Source organism: Sturnira hondurensis, unplaced genomic scaffold, assembly GCF_014824575.4.
Source record: "Sturnira hondurensis isolate 20B ecotype Veracruz unplaced genomic scaffold, ASM1482457v3 Scaffold0012984, whole genome shotgun sequence".
Lineage (NCBI taxonomy): Eukaryota > Metazoa > Chordata > Mammalia > Chiroptera > Phyllostomidae > Sturnira > Sturnira hondurensis.
The window spans coordinates 527,203-543,052 of NW_028085615.1; positions in this window are offsets into that span (position 1 = coordinate 527,203).

The window sequence follows — 15,850 nt, forward strand, 5'->3', positions numbered from 1 at the left end:
ACTGGTACTATTTGTGTTACTCTCTTTTCACAGCTTTGCTGGGCTTAATATTGCTTTTGTGACAGTGACTCAACATTGTCAAAAACATTGAGGAGCAGCAGACACCAGACACGAGGTCCTCACACGCTGTGGGCAACACCCACGCTCCTGGTGACTGTTACACAGTTGGTCCACCCAGAGGCAAGGACAGCGAGTTCTGCTCCTGCCCTCTTCTAGCCTGAAGTACACAGTTTGGAACTTGCTGATGCTTCATGTGTGGCCACTGGTCCCTGACCCACCTGTCCTCTGTTCCATGTCTCTTGGTCTGCAGCACAGACCTGCACCCCTACTGCTCCAGCCTGGCCCGCCTCTCCTGCATCGTGCAGACGTTTGCTTGTCTGGAGCGGAGGACTAAGCACTTACCTCCGTGGTTCCCCGACTTCTAGAGGGCTTGCTTAAGGAACGGAGTCGGACTGTGGTGGTCATAGTTGGTCATCTGATCACTGTTGGCTCACTTATTTATCTGTTATGTTGATATCAGCACAGACAGGGACATTGAGGGATGGAGTCATTGGAAATGCCCTTTGTGTTCCCCGGAAGACATCATCTGGTTGCTCTGGCAAGGCCGCTGGGACCCTGCCCTTGTCTGAGCCTCCCCTTCTGAGCAGGTGTGAAGAGAGCATTCTCAGTCCAGAAGACTGTCTTCCATCACAGTACCCTCGCTCGGGAGGCGCAGGGCTCTCTGGGTTCTGTCTGGGTAACAAGCGAGCTCTGCAGGCCCGCCTGCGCCTTGGTCTTCGGAGTACCCGCAACAGCCCTGATATGGTGGGGTAAGCTCATTTGCTTGTCGTCGTGGAGGTTACTGCTGAGGTTAAGTTTCTTAGGTGACGAGCCATCCTCGTGTTGTGTTCCTTTTTGAGTTTATCACGTTGAACCTGATCTCATTCTCTCCATTCATTTCTATGAGGGCTCTACTCTTTCTCTCCAGATACTGAGAGGAACACCTTGCTCTGCTCTGATGTTTTGTGTCATTAATGTCTGAGGGTCAGCTGGTAACCGATGTCATGTGTGAGCTTGGAATACTTGCAATTAATGACAAGTGATAGAAACCAGAGGAAATGCACCAGTAATTGGGGGTAAGGACTCTGTGTTTTTAACTTTGAGGCAGGTGGGGCTTGCCCCAAAGTCAGAGTAGAAGAGTGACTTGTATAACGTGTCGTTCAGTCAGGTGTGAGCACTATGCGGGCCTGGGCTCACCACTCACTTCTGTGTGGCTTTATGCGGGTTACCTGACCTCTCCGTGCCTCGCTGGCTCCTTGGTCTCCAGCACGGACTGGAGAAGCGCCAGTGCTACCCTCACAGGCTGCTGCAAGTGCCAAAGGAGGTGGTTTTGTAAAGAACTTGGACAGTAACTGCACTGAGTAATAACATCGAAGTTTTTTCTCATGACTACACATGGCCTCAGTCGCCTGTTCCGTTTGTCATATGGAGAGGACAGAAGAGTCTTTTAGGGAGCAGCCTGCACGAAGTGGCGTGAGTCTTACTCCGTGAGCTCTGAGTCCCATGAACCCACGCTAGCACTAGGAACCACCGTGAACAGGGACACCTTTTGTACAGTTCCTGTTCCTCTCCAGGTTGACCATCCGTGGCTTCTGTCTAGTTCTAGGTGTCTGCATGGGTGTCAGGTGATGTTACAGTTTATGTTCTGGAGTTTTAGGAAGACCTTTGTCCAGGACTAGAGGGAAGAGAGGGGCCCTCCCCCAAAGGAAGAGGGGGGGGTGTGCCTAGGTGATGAAGCTGGAAAATTCCGGTTCTCAGCATTGCTCTGCTGGGCTCTCCCCCACGGAGAGCCAGAGGCGGGGCGTTGGACAACCGGGAACTGGCCTGACACGCAGCTGGGATCCTTTCCAGAGACACAGAGGCTTATATAGCCCCAAACTGAGAAAACGATATGGAGTAGACAATCTTGTGCCGAGAAATTGCTAGCTGGGACTCCAGACAGCAAGGCACCCTGTGAGTTAAGTTTTCGGTTTCTCTTGTACATAAGGGAAGAGAATGATGAGTGAGGTGCTGAGAAAGCTTACAGCAATATTTGTCAATCCTCCTTTCTCCATTTTCATGTGTGCAATGTAGAGTTGATGGCTGGAGCCCTGGCAGGCATATTTACCTTGAAGCAACCTTGAAGAGGAAAGCTGCACAGTGCAGCTGGTGAGCATTCAGGGCACCTGTGGTCGTGCAAGTGACCTGAGCTACGGACCTTCGGTTTCTTTGACGTGAGAGTGGTAAGCTTCATCTTCTTTACAGCACTGATGTGGGTTTTATGCTTTAGGAAGCTGAACCTAGTTGGATAGACCTTTTAAGAAGGTTTTCTGGTTTTTCTTACTTAAAAGTATTATATTATAGGGTTTACTAAGGCTGTTGACGTTAATAACACCAACCTCTGGGAGGATGTAACCCGAAGCAGTCTGTGCTGATATCAACATAACAGATAAATAAGTGAGCCAACAGTGAACAGGTGAATGCATTTACTGATCAAGTGAATGATACTGAACAATGGCTATGGCTACCGTCAGTGGAGAAGGGAGATCCTGTTCTGCTCGCGACGCTGGGAGGTCCTCTTGTGGAGGAGGAGGCCCTGTGGTGGGTTGCCTGTGCCTCTGCAATTTCTCATTTCATCGGTGGTTAAGATCACAGGAGAGAAGGATTTATGCAGATGACCACAAGATCTCCAGACAGTATTTCTTTAACATGAGACCAGTAGGCAGTGGTGGTTAAAAATGACTTTCGTAGTCAAATGAACCACATTCAGACCCCATCACCCACTTATTCACTGTTGTACCTGGAGTGAGTTATATAAGTTTCCTGAGGCTCAGTCTCATCTGTAAAGTAGAAATAACAAAGAAATGACCACTAGATTTTTATGGGAAAAACTGAAGTAATACATGCAAATACTGTTCCTGATACAATACTTGTTAGGGTGGTCATGAAAGAATTCACGGTGAGAGGGAAATACAGAGAGCAATGTTTATTCACCTTTCAAGTGAGGAAAGGGGCTAGGTGTGGAGAAATGGAGAAATGCACCAGCCCTGAGGGGTTAGGGCTTTAGGCTTTTGTTGGGTTATAAAGGGCGAGGGGGTTGTGGTTGGGTAATGGACGGTTGTAGAACAGGAGACTGCAGCCTGTTTCACTGTTATTTTTGGGTCCAGGCTTTGCAGTCTGGCATGTCCTGTTTTGTAAGTTGTTGGAACCTTTGTGCCTTCAGTGTGCTTCCAGTAATTTTCTAGTCCTGAGGCTAGAGGCTCATAAAACGAGAGTCAATCATACTTTGTGGGGTCCAGCTAGTTCTGGCAAAGAGGGCCTGAAAAAGGGGACTTTTGTCTTTTTAAAACTGAGCAGATGGTAGTTTATACTTTATTCCTTCCTGCTTTTCTTCCTTCCATGACCCATCAGTAGATATTAAAGGAGCTCTTACTCTGTGCCTTGCAATACAATAAGTGGTGATAAAGTGTAAATAGAATTATTTGACCCACACAAGTGTTTGGGGTGGATTTTTCTGTGTCTTGATTGGGATGGTAGTTGTCCACCTCCCTATATTTACAAAGACTCTTCAAACTGTGTATTCAAATGGGTGAACTTTGTTGTATCTAAATTGTGCCTCATTAAAACTGTAAAAATATATGTGGGTCCATATGATGGTACCAGAATGGTGTAGGAAAACAGACATTAAGCAAATAATTGCATGAGTATAAAAATAGAATTGTGAGAATGATTGGGGAGGAAGAGAAAAGGTGACAAGAGAATGCTTCAGAGTGATGGAACCCTCACCGGGAGGCATGCTGGGCAAAGAACAGTTCCATGGACCTGGTGGTGGTCAGCCTGGTCATCACTATCCTCTTATGGACACTGGCCCTCTTGCAGACACTGGACAGGATGGTTCATGGTCACACCACCGAGCTGTGTCTGACCCCTCTCCATCTGGACACACAGTCAGTGTGCGGCAGTGATGGACACCTGTCGCCCTGGGTGCCCTCAGCCTGCCCCCTCAAATGGCAGTGCCCATAGCACACCCGTGGTACAGTTCAGGGTTGGTACAATGAGACTTTCACTGGACTTATGGCTAAGCTCTTTGTTTAGAAATAAAGTGATGATTAGATCACAAATCAGTAGTGACTATGATTTGGTCTCCTTGGCATCTATTCTAACCAATTAAAAGTAATGAAAGTTTCAATCTGTCTCAATTAATCCACGTAACTAGTCAAGTTATCAGGTAATTGTGCACAGATTAACATTTTCAGGCTACGTCCGACCAGTCGCTGGGCACGAATCAGTGGCCATGCTGCCATGTCTGTGAGGCGATGCGAAGATGACAAGGTGGTTAGCTCCTGATGAAGGGAGAATGAAGGGCTGTTTTAGTAGAAAAATGTTTCAAAAATATAATCTGATGTATAAGGCCTGCATTTTCAGATTAACCAAATGGGAAGCCACACGGGAAAACCAAACTGGAAAAATAAAAGCTTATCATGTAACATTGGGAGTGAAGAAATATAAGTACAGGAAAGGTAACCACATTTGAAAAGAAAAGGAGAGTAGAAAGACTGATAAAGAAGGAACTAGAATAATTTAATAGTGCTCTTTGTGAGAGACACAGTATGAAAGATAGCTTATCACAACCAATTTTAATTTGTTAGTGAAACATTATACTTCTAAAAGATTTTCAAATTATTGGAGAATATGACCCTGAATTACAACTCGGGTCTTACATTTAAGTTATTAATCCATTTTTGAGCTAGTTCTTATATATGGGATAAGAAGGTGGTCTATTTTGGGGGGGTGGGGCATATATCTCAAATTTTTCCAAGGCCATTTATTGAATGTGACCATGAATTATAATTTGTTTGCCTATATCTTGAGGTCTCTCTAGAATAACTCCTTTATCATTGCTTTCAGGTAGTTGCTATAATTATACAATAAACCTGACAGAGTCCTGAGCTCAGAGGCTATGTAGGGAAGAGAAACACAGCTAGCAATTATCTTAGCAGCTTTAGGATGTGGTGACACAGGACACTTTTGCTGCTTAGAATCAAGTGAAAATGGGCATTAAATTAAAAAAAAATAAATATAGATTGTTCAGCTGGGTGAAAAGGCCTTTAAATGTGAATTTTTAAAAATATTTTATTTAGCTTTAGAGAGGAAGGGAAGGAGAGAAGGAGAGAAATATCAATGTATGGTTGCCTCTCGTGAGTCCCCTGTGGGGAACTGGCCCGCAACCCAGGCATGTGCCCTGACTGGGAATCGAACCGGGATCGTGTGGTTTGCAGGCCCGAGCTCAGTCTACTGAGCTACACCAGCCAGGGCTGGAATCTTGTTTTTATGATATGCCTGTTGTGGCTTTGATGAGATGTGAGAGGCAGGAAGCCAATGAGAGGTGCTGTCCAGGCTAAACTGGGAGCAGGAAGGGTTCTGACCAAAGTCAGGGGCAGGTCTCCAGACTTGTGCTCCTCAATTGCTGCTCCCCATCCCTCCCACCAGCATGTCCTGTTACCATGACGACCTGCGTGTGTGGAAGAGTTCTGCAGCGGAGTTCTTTGTGCTGGTAGGATTCTGGATACCTGCAAATGGGAAATATATACTGATCTACATTATAAATGCTACGTGTTATAAATGTAAATTATAGAATCTGTGTGCGCTACATAAATTATATAATCTATGTATACTACATAAATATGAGGTTTACCAGTCGTCTACTTTTTATTTCTTTGCAATACCTTTCTCAGGATCAGAATCCAGATTTGAGAAGGATGTCACAGGGATGCATGTTTTACACATGTATTTAATCAAAAAGAAACTAAGCCAACTTTTTAAATAAAAAAGTAAAGTGTATAATGATGTTACATATCGGGGCCAGAAGTTGCTGTGAGTGCGTGTTGAAGGTCTCAAAAAGGGTCTGTTGTTCGTGCTTGCAGATTGGACGGGTAAACCTACTGGTTGGTAAGTTTGGACCTTATTGTTAATTCTTTGCAAATTAATAATAAGACAAATGCTTTTTTTAAAAGAAAAGGATCATTTTCACTCAGTTTCAGGATTTATCAAAAAGTGGTGTAAATTATATGTTGTATCTGCTCTTTAAATTATGCAGCTGACCCTTAAACAACCTGGGTTTGAACTGCCCTCTTATACATAGATTTTTTTTCTTCAGTAAATACTGTACCGTTTTTGACCAGCATTAGTGAATCCACAGATGTGGAGGGCTGACTGTATGCACTGATTAATGCCATTGTGTACAGGGGACTTGAGTGTCCATGGGTTTTGGGGTTCACAGAGGGTCCTAGAACCTATTCCCCACAGATACCGAAGGACAACTTAGGTTTGGGGGTTGAAAGTTATACATGGATATTGAACAGCAACAGGGGTCCGCACTCCTAACCACCACATCGTTCAAGTCTCAGCTGCATACTTTACCTGTTACATGTTTACACACACCTGTGTGTTAACAAGACAGGCAACGTTGTATAGTTTCTGTGCACTTCGCTTTACCGCTGACCTCATGGGAATTCCTTCACACGGGCTGATCAGGCTCTCGTTGTTTTCACTCCCCATCTTTGTAAGGATATAATTGATATCTAACATGTGCTTAAGCTGTGTAGTGTGAACATTTGGTACATGTATCTTCTGCAAATTGATCACCATGATAAGATTAGGAAAAGCTCCATCGCCTCCCCTAGTTACCCTTTCTCGCTCCTTTTTGTGGTGACAGAAGCCCCCCAGCTTTCCCCAAGCTCTGNAACGTTGTATAGTTTCTGTGCACTTCGCTTTACCACTGACCTCATGGGAATTCCTTCACACAGGCTGGTCAGGCTCTCGTTGTTTTCACTCCCCATCTTTGTAAGGATATAATTGATATCTAACATGTGCTTAAGCTGTGTAGTGTGAACATTTGGTACACGTATCTTCTGCAAATTGATCACCATGATAAGATTAGGAAAAGCTCCATCGCCTCCCCTAGTTACCCTTTCTCGCTCCTTTTTGTGGTGACAGAAGCCCCCCAGCTTTCCCCAAGCTCTGACCAGCGGGGAAGCCTTGGTGAACTTCCCTCACGGAGCAGTGACCCCAGTGTGCAGTGAGCTACCAGCAGGCCCTCCTGATATTGCCTGTGCGCTGGTTTAAGTTAAGGCCCTCTTGTTGGAGGGCAGTGATAATTCTGAGGCTGTCTGTGGAAGGACCTGTGTGTCACAGCCTCCACAGCCTCCTATTCTTCCTCCTCCAGATCTGGGAACATTTTAGGTCCTTGGGGCACACAGGGAAGGTTTGCTCACTGAGTCTCCATCAATTTTTTGGGTGACGTGTTCACAGTTTGTAGGGTCACGAAACAGATAATTCCTGTCTGTCTCATCCTTCACCCTAAAGTTAAATACCTTCTGAAACTCCCAAAGGCTGCGTGAGGGGTGTCACACAGAAACCAAGAGATCAAAGTTGAGAGGTGCTGTGGGAGGTGTGCTTCCCCTTCCACATTTTCCTCTCCTGAAATGCCTGTGAGTCCAGAAGCCGACCACAGTTCTCCACCCCCACCTCCCTCATCGGATGCACCATCTTCTGCTTCATAACGGAACACGTGTTCCTTTCACTGACCCTGAATTTTACCAAGAAGCATTGCTCTAGGTGCAAACAAAGGGAAACCAAACAGAGGAATAATTGAAAAAGTATCATTCACGTCAGAGAGTCCCAGGAGAGCTTATGTAGGAAGTACTGTAACTTCCTACATATGGCAATGTTGCCTGTTATTTCTCGAGATGGCAATCATGCTCCCTCCCTCTCCTGGGTTTCCCTCTCCTCTGTTTCCCATCTCTCTGTCGATATATTTTTCAATTAAAATCCAGGCTTGACAAGGTATCACAGGGATACATTTTTAACTAATTTAACTAAAAAGGAATAAAGCAGTGTTTTCAAATGAAAATCTAATTAGCCTAGGCTGGTTGGTTTAAAAATGAGGACTAGCTCATGGAGTTATGTGAGTGAAGTTTTTTCAAAGTTGAATAAAGCAAACCTAGAGCTCCAAAATTTGACAGATATGTAAGGCAAAAACATGGTAAATAACACACAGTGACACATTCCTTTGAACTATCTAAACCAATAAAAAAATGGCTGATGTCAACTTAAAAATGTGCAAACATCTACTTGTCCAAATTCTGTTAAGGGTTATATGAGCAAAAGTTATTACTGTTCTCATTTACTCACAGATAATCATCATTTTGGGAAGAAAATTGCTGGGGTTTGGTTCATGACATGGCTTCTGTGCTGGGACTATCACTTAACCCACTAAAAAACGGTGCATCTACACTATTTACTACATTGGCAAACAACAACAAGAACACATACGTGCACACAAAAAGAAAAACAAAAACAACACTGTTTACCATCTGGCCCCAGAGTGCTTATAGCTTATTTTCTCCCACTATCTCCTGTTATCTGTCATAAAAACATGACACCGTTATTGGGTGAAGTTCTCACGATTCGTGGGACAAGCCAGTTCTTTTTTCATTTGGTTCTATGTCCTTTTAGGTGATTCTTACTTTCTTCAAACGTCCCTCCTATCACCTTTCTCATCTGGAGATTTCTGCTGCACTCTGTAAGGCTCAGATCAGCATTTCTTTCCACCCCACTTATCAGAACCCAGCTGTTGGCACGTGGGAGGGTCTGCATTGCAAGTCCCATGTTGTCTGCTCTGCCTTGGGCACCATAGACTGTAGGGTTGTGAGGAAGCCAAGGGGCTCTCAGTGCTCACTGAAGCTGAACAACATTTTCTCGGTGAGATCTGTCTTCGCTCCTGCCCTCGCTGTCTGAGCACAGGTGTATTCTGTACATGATGGATTAGGGCCAACGTGTTTGAAATGGGAAATTTTCGACTAGTTCAACTTCCCTTTGTTAGGACTTCACTTTAATGGGTAGTTTTTCGAGACTGCAGGGTTAGGTGCTGGTCAAGATGGTAGTGTAGGTAGATGTGACTCAATTCTTCCCACAAACACATCGAAATTACAACAAATTGCAAAACAACTGTCATTCAGAACCACCTGAAATTTGGCTGAACAAAAGTCCTACAACTAAAGATATAAAGAGGGAGCTACACTGAGACTGGTAGGGGCAGAGACTCAGAATGGGCTGGCCCCATACCCACATGTATTGGATAAAAAGGGAGAAGAAGCCCTGGCTGGTGTGGCTCAGTGGATTGAGTGCCAGACTTCGTCGAAGCAAAGGGTTGCTGGTTCGGTTTCCAGTCAAGGCACATGCCTGGGTTGCAGGCCATGTCTCCAGCAGAAGGTGCACAAAAGGGAACCACACATGGATGTTTCTCACCCTCTATTTCTCCCTCCCTTCTCCTCTCTCTAAAAGTAAATAAATAAAATCTTTTTTTAAAACGGGGAAGAATATCTCAACTGAGGAGCAAGGGGTTCCGCCCCAAACCAGGACTCCCGCACAGAGTTCCAGTGCCAGGAAGAGATCCTTGTACTTTCTGGCTGCAAAAACCAGCTCAGACTGTGGTTGGATGAGACCACCAGGCTGCTAGAGTCCCAAGTAGTTGCTCTGAAAGGGCCTGCACAGGAACTTACTTGGACTTTGAATTTTGGCACTGGGGCATCAGGGACCTTATGGAGAGGAACTGAATAGTCTGGCTTTGGGACAAAAGCTAGAAGGGCATCTGTCTCCCAGATGGAGTGGAAGCAGTCCTATGTGGGAAATTAATAGCATTCAGGCTTATCTCAAGAAATAAGAAAAACCTCAAACAATCTAACTTTACACTGAAAGGAACTTGAAAAAGAACAACAAACAAAGCCCAAAGTGAATAGAAGGGAGGAAACAATAAAGATCAGAGCAGAAATAAATGAAACAGTGTAAAGAAACAGTAGTATAGCCCTGGCTAGTGCAGCTCAGTGGATTGAGCGCGGGCCTGAGAACCACACGATCGAGGTTCGATTCCCAGTCAGGGCACATGCCTGGGTTGCAGGCCAGTTCCTAGCAGGGAACACATGAGAGGCAACCATACATTGATATTTCTCTCCCTTTCTCCTTCCCTTCCCCTCTAAAGATAAAGAAATAAATATTTAAAAAAGAAACAATAGTATAGAGTCCAACAATTGGTTCTTCAAAAAAAAAAATAAGACTGACAAACCTTTAACCAAACTCATCAAGAATAAATATGGAGGACCCAAAATAAATAAAATCAGAAATGAAAAAGGAGAAATAAAGACTGATACCAAAAACCCCACAAAGGATTATAAGGAAATATTATGAACAACAATATGCCAACAAATTGGATGACGTGGAAATGAGTAAATTCCTAGAAACATACAATTTTCCAAAACTAAATCAAGAAGAACCAGAGAATCTGAATAGATACACTACACTTAGTGAAATTGAAGCAGTAATTTAAAAAAAAAAACCTCCACAAAACCAAAAGCCCTGAACCAGATTACCTCATAGCGAATTTTATCAAACATTGTGAGAACTAACACCTATCCTTCTCAAACTATTCCAAAAAATTCAAAAGGAGGGAAGGCTACAAAGTTCATTTTATGAGGCCAGCATGATCCTAATTCCAAAATCAGATGAAGACACTACAAAAAAGGAAAATTATAGGCCAATATCCCTAATGAACTTAGGCACTAAAATTCTCAACAAAACATTAGCAAACCAAATACAGCAATACATCAAAAAAGTCATACACCACAATCAAGTGGCACTTATTCCAGGGATGCAAGATTGGTACGATGTTCACAAGTCAATAAACGTGACACACCACATAAACAAAGATAATAGTAAAAACCACATGATCACATCAATAGATGCAGAAATATCATCTGATAAAATCCAGCACCCATTTATAAATAAAAACTCTCAGCAAAGTGGAAATAGAAAGAACATACCCAAATGTAATAAAGGCCATATTGACAAAACCACTGCCAGCATTATACTCAGTGGGCAAAAACTACCAGAGTTCCCTTTAAGATCAGGAACAAGATAGGGATGTCTGCTTTCATCTCTCTTGTTCAACATAGTACAGGAAGTCCTTGACACAACAATCAGAGAAGAAGAAGAAATAAAAAGCATCCAAATTGGAAAGAAAGAAGTAAAACTCATTATTTGAAAATGACATGATACTTCACATAGAGAACTCCAAAGATCCCACCAAGAAACTACTGTAACTGATAAATGAATTCAGTAAAGTATCAAGATACAAGATTAATATTCAGAAATTATTTTCATTTTTATGCAAACAATGAAATATCAGAAAGGAAAATTAAGAAAACAAACCCATTCATCATTGCTTTAAAAATAACAAAATACCTAGTAATAAATTTAACCAAGAATGTAAAAGACCTGTCCTTGGAAAATTATAGGACACGGAAGAAAGAAATTGAAGAAGATATAAATAAGTGGAAACATATACCATTTCATGGATAGGAAGACTTAACATCATTAAAATGTCCATACTACCCAAAGCAATCAATAGTTTCTGCACAATTCCTATCAAGATATCAATGACGTATTTCACAGAACTAGAAGAAATATGTTTTTAAAAAATGGAACCACAAATAAACCTGAAGAGCAACAGCAATCTTCAGAAAGACCAAAGTCGGAAGACTCATGCTACCTAATATCAAACTATACTCTAAGGCCATAGTAATCAAAACCGCATGGTACTGGCATAGAAACAGACACACAAATCAATGGCACAGAATAGAGAGACCAGATAAATACCTTTGCAGTTAATATTTGACAGAGGAATCAAGCACATACAATGGGCTAAAGATAGTTTATTCAATAAACAGTGTTGGGGAAATTGGACAGATACATGCAGGAAAATGAAACTAGACCACTCTCTTATACTACATACAACAATAAATTCAAAGTGGATTATAGATTAAGTGTTAGACTCAGAACAATAAAAATCTTAGAAGAAAACATAAGCCATAAAATCCCAGATTTGCTTGTAGCAACATTTTTAAAAAATATTTTATTTATTTACTTTTAGAGGGGAAGGGAAGGAGAGAAGGACAGAAATATCAATGTATGGTTGACTCTCGTGAGTCCTCTGCTGGGAACTGGCCTGCAACCCAGGCATGTGCCCTGACTGGTAATCGATCTGCGATCGTGGGGTTTGCAGGCCCGCGCTCAGTCCACTGAGCTACACCAGCCAGGGCTTGTAGCAACATTTTAAAAATATATCTTCTCGGTCTAGGGAAACAAAGGAAAAAATATACAAATAGGACTACATCAAAATGCAAAGTTTTGTTTTGTTAAAAATGCAGTAAAAAGACTAATAAAGACTTCTGGCCAAGATGGAGGTGTAGAGGACTGGGGCCGGCAAGGCGGTGTCTGGCAGACCCAGTGAGGCAGCAGATTGTGGACTGGGTGGTTCCACATTTATGTGCAGATAAACTGGGAGGAACAACTGGGGAGTGAGACAGACCACTCAACCCAGAGTTTCAGTGTAGGCAAAGTAAGCCTCAAACCTCCGATTGAATACACCTGTGGGGGTGGAGGCAGCAGCAGGAGAAACTCCCAGCTTCACAGGAGTTTGTTAGAGAGACCCACAGGGTCCTAGAATGTACACAAACCCACCCACTTGGGATCAGCACCACAGGGCCCAATTAGACTATGGGTAGTGGGGGGAAGTGACTGAAAACTGGCAGAGTGAAACAAGCTGTATTGTTCCCTCTCAGACTGCTCCCTCACATACAGCATCACAACATAGCTACGTGGGTTGCCCCACCCTGGTGAACACCTAAGGCTACATAACAGTTGTGCTGAGACAAAAAAAAAATAGTCTAAATGAACAAACATATTAAAGCTCCAGAAAAAAATACAATTAAGCAACGAATAGATAGCCAACCTATCAGATGCACAGTCCAAAACACTGGTAATCAGGATGCTCACAGAATTTGTTGAATATGCTCACAAATTAGATGGAAAAATGAAGGCTATGCTAAGTGAAATAAAGGAAAATGTACAGAGAATCAACAGTGACAGGAAGGAAACCGAGACTCAAATCAACGGTGTGGACCAGAAGGAAGAAAGAAACATTCCACCAGAACAGAATGAAGAAACAAAAATTCAAAAAAATGAGGACAGGCTTAGGAACCTCCAGGAAAACATTAAACATTCCAACATCTGAATCATAGGGGTGCCAGAAGGAGAAGAGGAAGAGCAAGAAGTTGAAAGCTTTTTTAAAACAAATCATGAAGGAGAACTTCCCCAATATGGCAAACGAAATAGACTTCCACGAAGTCCAGAAAGCTCCGAAAACTCCAAAGAAGTTGGACCCAAGGAAGCACACACCAAGGCACATCATAACTACATTAGCTGAGATTAAAGAGAAGGAGAGAATCTTAAAAGCAGCAAGACAAAAGGAGACACTTACCTACAAAGGAGTTCCCATAAGACCATCAGCTGATTTCACAAAAGAAACCTTGCAGGCAAGAAGGAGTTGGAAAGAAGTATTTGAAAGGAAAAGTCATGAAAAGCAAGGACCTATGTCCAAGATCACTCTATCCAACAAGGCTATAATTTAGAATGTAAGGGTGGATAAAGTGTTTCTCAGATAAGGTCGAGTTAAAGAAGTTCATCATCATCACTTCTGCCAAGATGGAGGCGTAGGTGGAAACACTGTGCCTTCTCCCATGACTAAGTTTGAATACAACAAAGGTTTGGAGAACAAAGACTCAGCCAAAGAACAGAAAAATGGAACTATACGGAAGTCCAACAACAGCGAACCGTTCTACGGGACTTGTATGAGGGACGGAGCCAGCAGCGGAGCAGGGTCGGGCAGGAAAGATCCCCCGACCCCAGGTGCCCGGGTATCCTGGGTAGCGTCGGGCAGACCCAGTGAGGGCTCGGGACAATGGGAGTGAGCAGTGAGACGGACCGAGCAGCCCCCAGAAACGAACCCAGCAGCGCGTACTGCGGTCGCACATTTGCGAGCAGTGGGAGGAATCACGTGGCCCATTTGCGCGCAGTGGGACAAATCGAGCGGCCGTCAGTGGTGGCGGGAGGCAGCAAAGGGTGCCCGCCATTGCTTTCCTTTGGCCCCGCCCCCACATACAGCGTCACAACCCAGCGGCCCTGGTGAACACCTAGGGCTCTGCTCCTCTTTCGTAACAGGCACGAACAGTCCAAAAGATGGCTCAAGAAGAACTCAAAGCCCCAGAGCCGATAACGCTAAGTGACCAGGAAATAGCGAACCTCTCAGATGTACAGTTCAAGGCACTGGTGATCAAGATGCTCACGGAACTGGTTGATTTTAGCCACAAATTAGAGGAACATATGAAGGCTAAACTAATTGAAATGAAGGGAAATGCACAGGGAGCCAATAGTGATGGAAAGGAAACTGGGACTCAAATCAAGGGGGTGGACCAGAAGGAAGAAAGAAATGACCAAACAGGAAAAAGTGAAGTTACAAGAATTCAAAAAAATTTAGGAGAGGATTAGGAACCTCCAGGACATCTTTAAACATTCCAACATCCGAATTATAGGGGTACCAGAAGGGGAAAAGAAACAGTCACAAGTGGAAAATGTATTTGAACAAATAATAAAGGAGAACTTCCCCAGTCTGGTAAAGGAAATAGACTTCTGCAAAGTCCAGGAAGCTCAGAGAGTCCCAAAGAAGTTGGACCCAAGAAGGCACACACCAAAGCACATCATAATTACATTAGCCAAGATTAAAATGAAGGAGAGAATCCTAGAAGTAGCAAGAGATAAGGGGGCAGTCACCTACAGAGGAGTTCCCATCAGACTGTCAGCTGATTTCTCAAAAGAGACCTTCCAGGCAAGAAGGGGCTGGAAAGAAGTATTCCAAGTCATGAAATCCAAAGACCTACATCCAAGACTGCTCTATCCAGCAAAGCTTTCATTTAGAATGGAAGGACAGATAAAGTGCCTCTCAGATAAGGTCAAGTTCAAGGAGTTCATCATCACCAAGCCCTTATTATATGAAATGCTAAAGGGACTTATATAAGAAAAAGAAGATAAAAAATATGAACAGTGAAAGGACAGCAAACTCAGTTACTAACAACCACACCTAAAACAAAAGCAAACCAAGAGGACAGCTAGATCAGGAGTGGAACCATAGAAATGAAGAACACATGGAGGGTTAGCAACAGGGGAGTGGGAGGAGGAGAAGGGGGGAGAAGATATAGAAAATAAGTAGCATAGACGGTAGGTAAGAAATAGATAGGAGGAAGGGCAAGAATAGTAGGGGAAATATAGAATCTAAAGAACTTGAGACACGTGGTCATAAACTAAAGGGGGGAATGGTGGGGGAGGGGATGTGCAGAGTGGAGGGGAATGAAGGGGGAATAGAACAACTATAATGGTATAATCAATAAAATGTATTTAAAAAATGAAAAAAATAAAAGCAAAAACAAACAAACAAACAAACAAACAAAAAAAGAAGTTCATCACCACCAAGCTCTTATTATATGAAATGTTAAAGGGGCTTCTCTAAGAAAAAAAAGATAAAAAATATGAACAGTAAAATGACAACAAACTCACAGTTATTAATAATCATAACAAAAAGGAACTATGCAAACAACAAGAACAGGAAGAGAACCACAGAAATGGAGACCACATGGAGGGGTTATTAGCAGGGGAGTGGGAGGGGGAGAGAAGGGGAGAAGGTACAGAGAATAAGTAGCATAGACGGTGGGTAGAAAACAGACAGGGGAGGGCAAGAATAGTGTAGGAAATGGAGAAGCCGAAGAACTTATATGTAAGACCCATGGACATGAGCTAAAGTGGGGAATGTGGGTGGGAGGGGGTATGCAGCGTGGAGGGGAATAAAGGGGGAATGGGACAACTATAATAGCATAATCAATAAAAT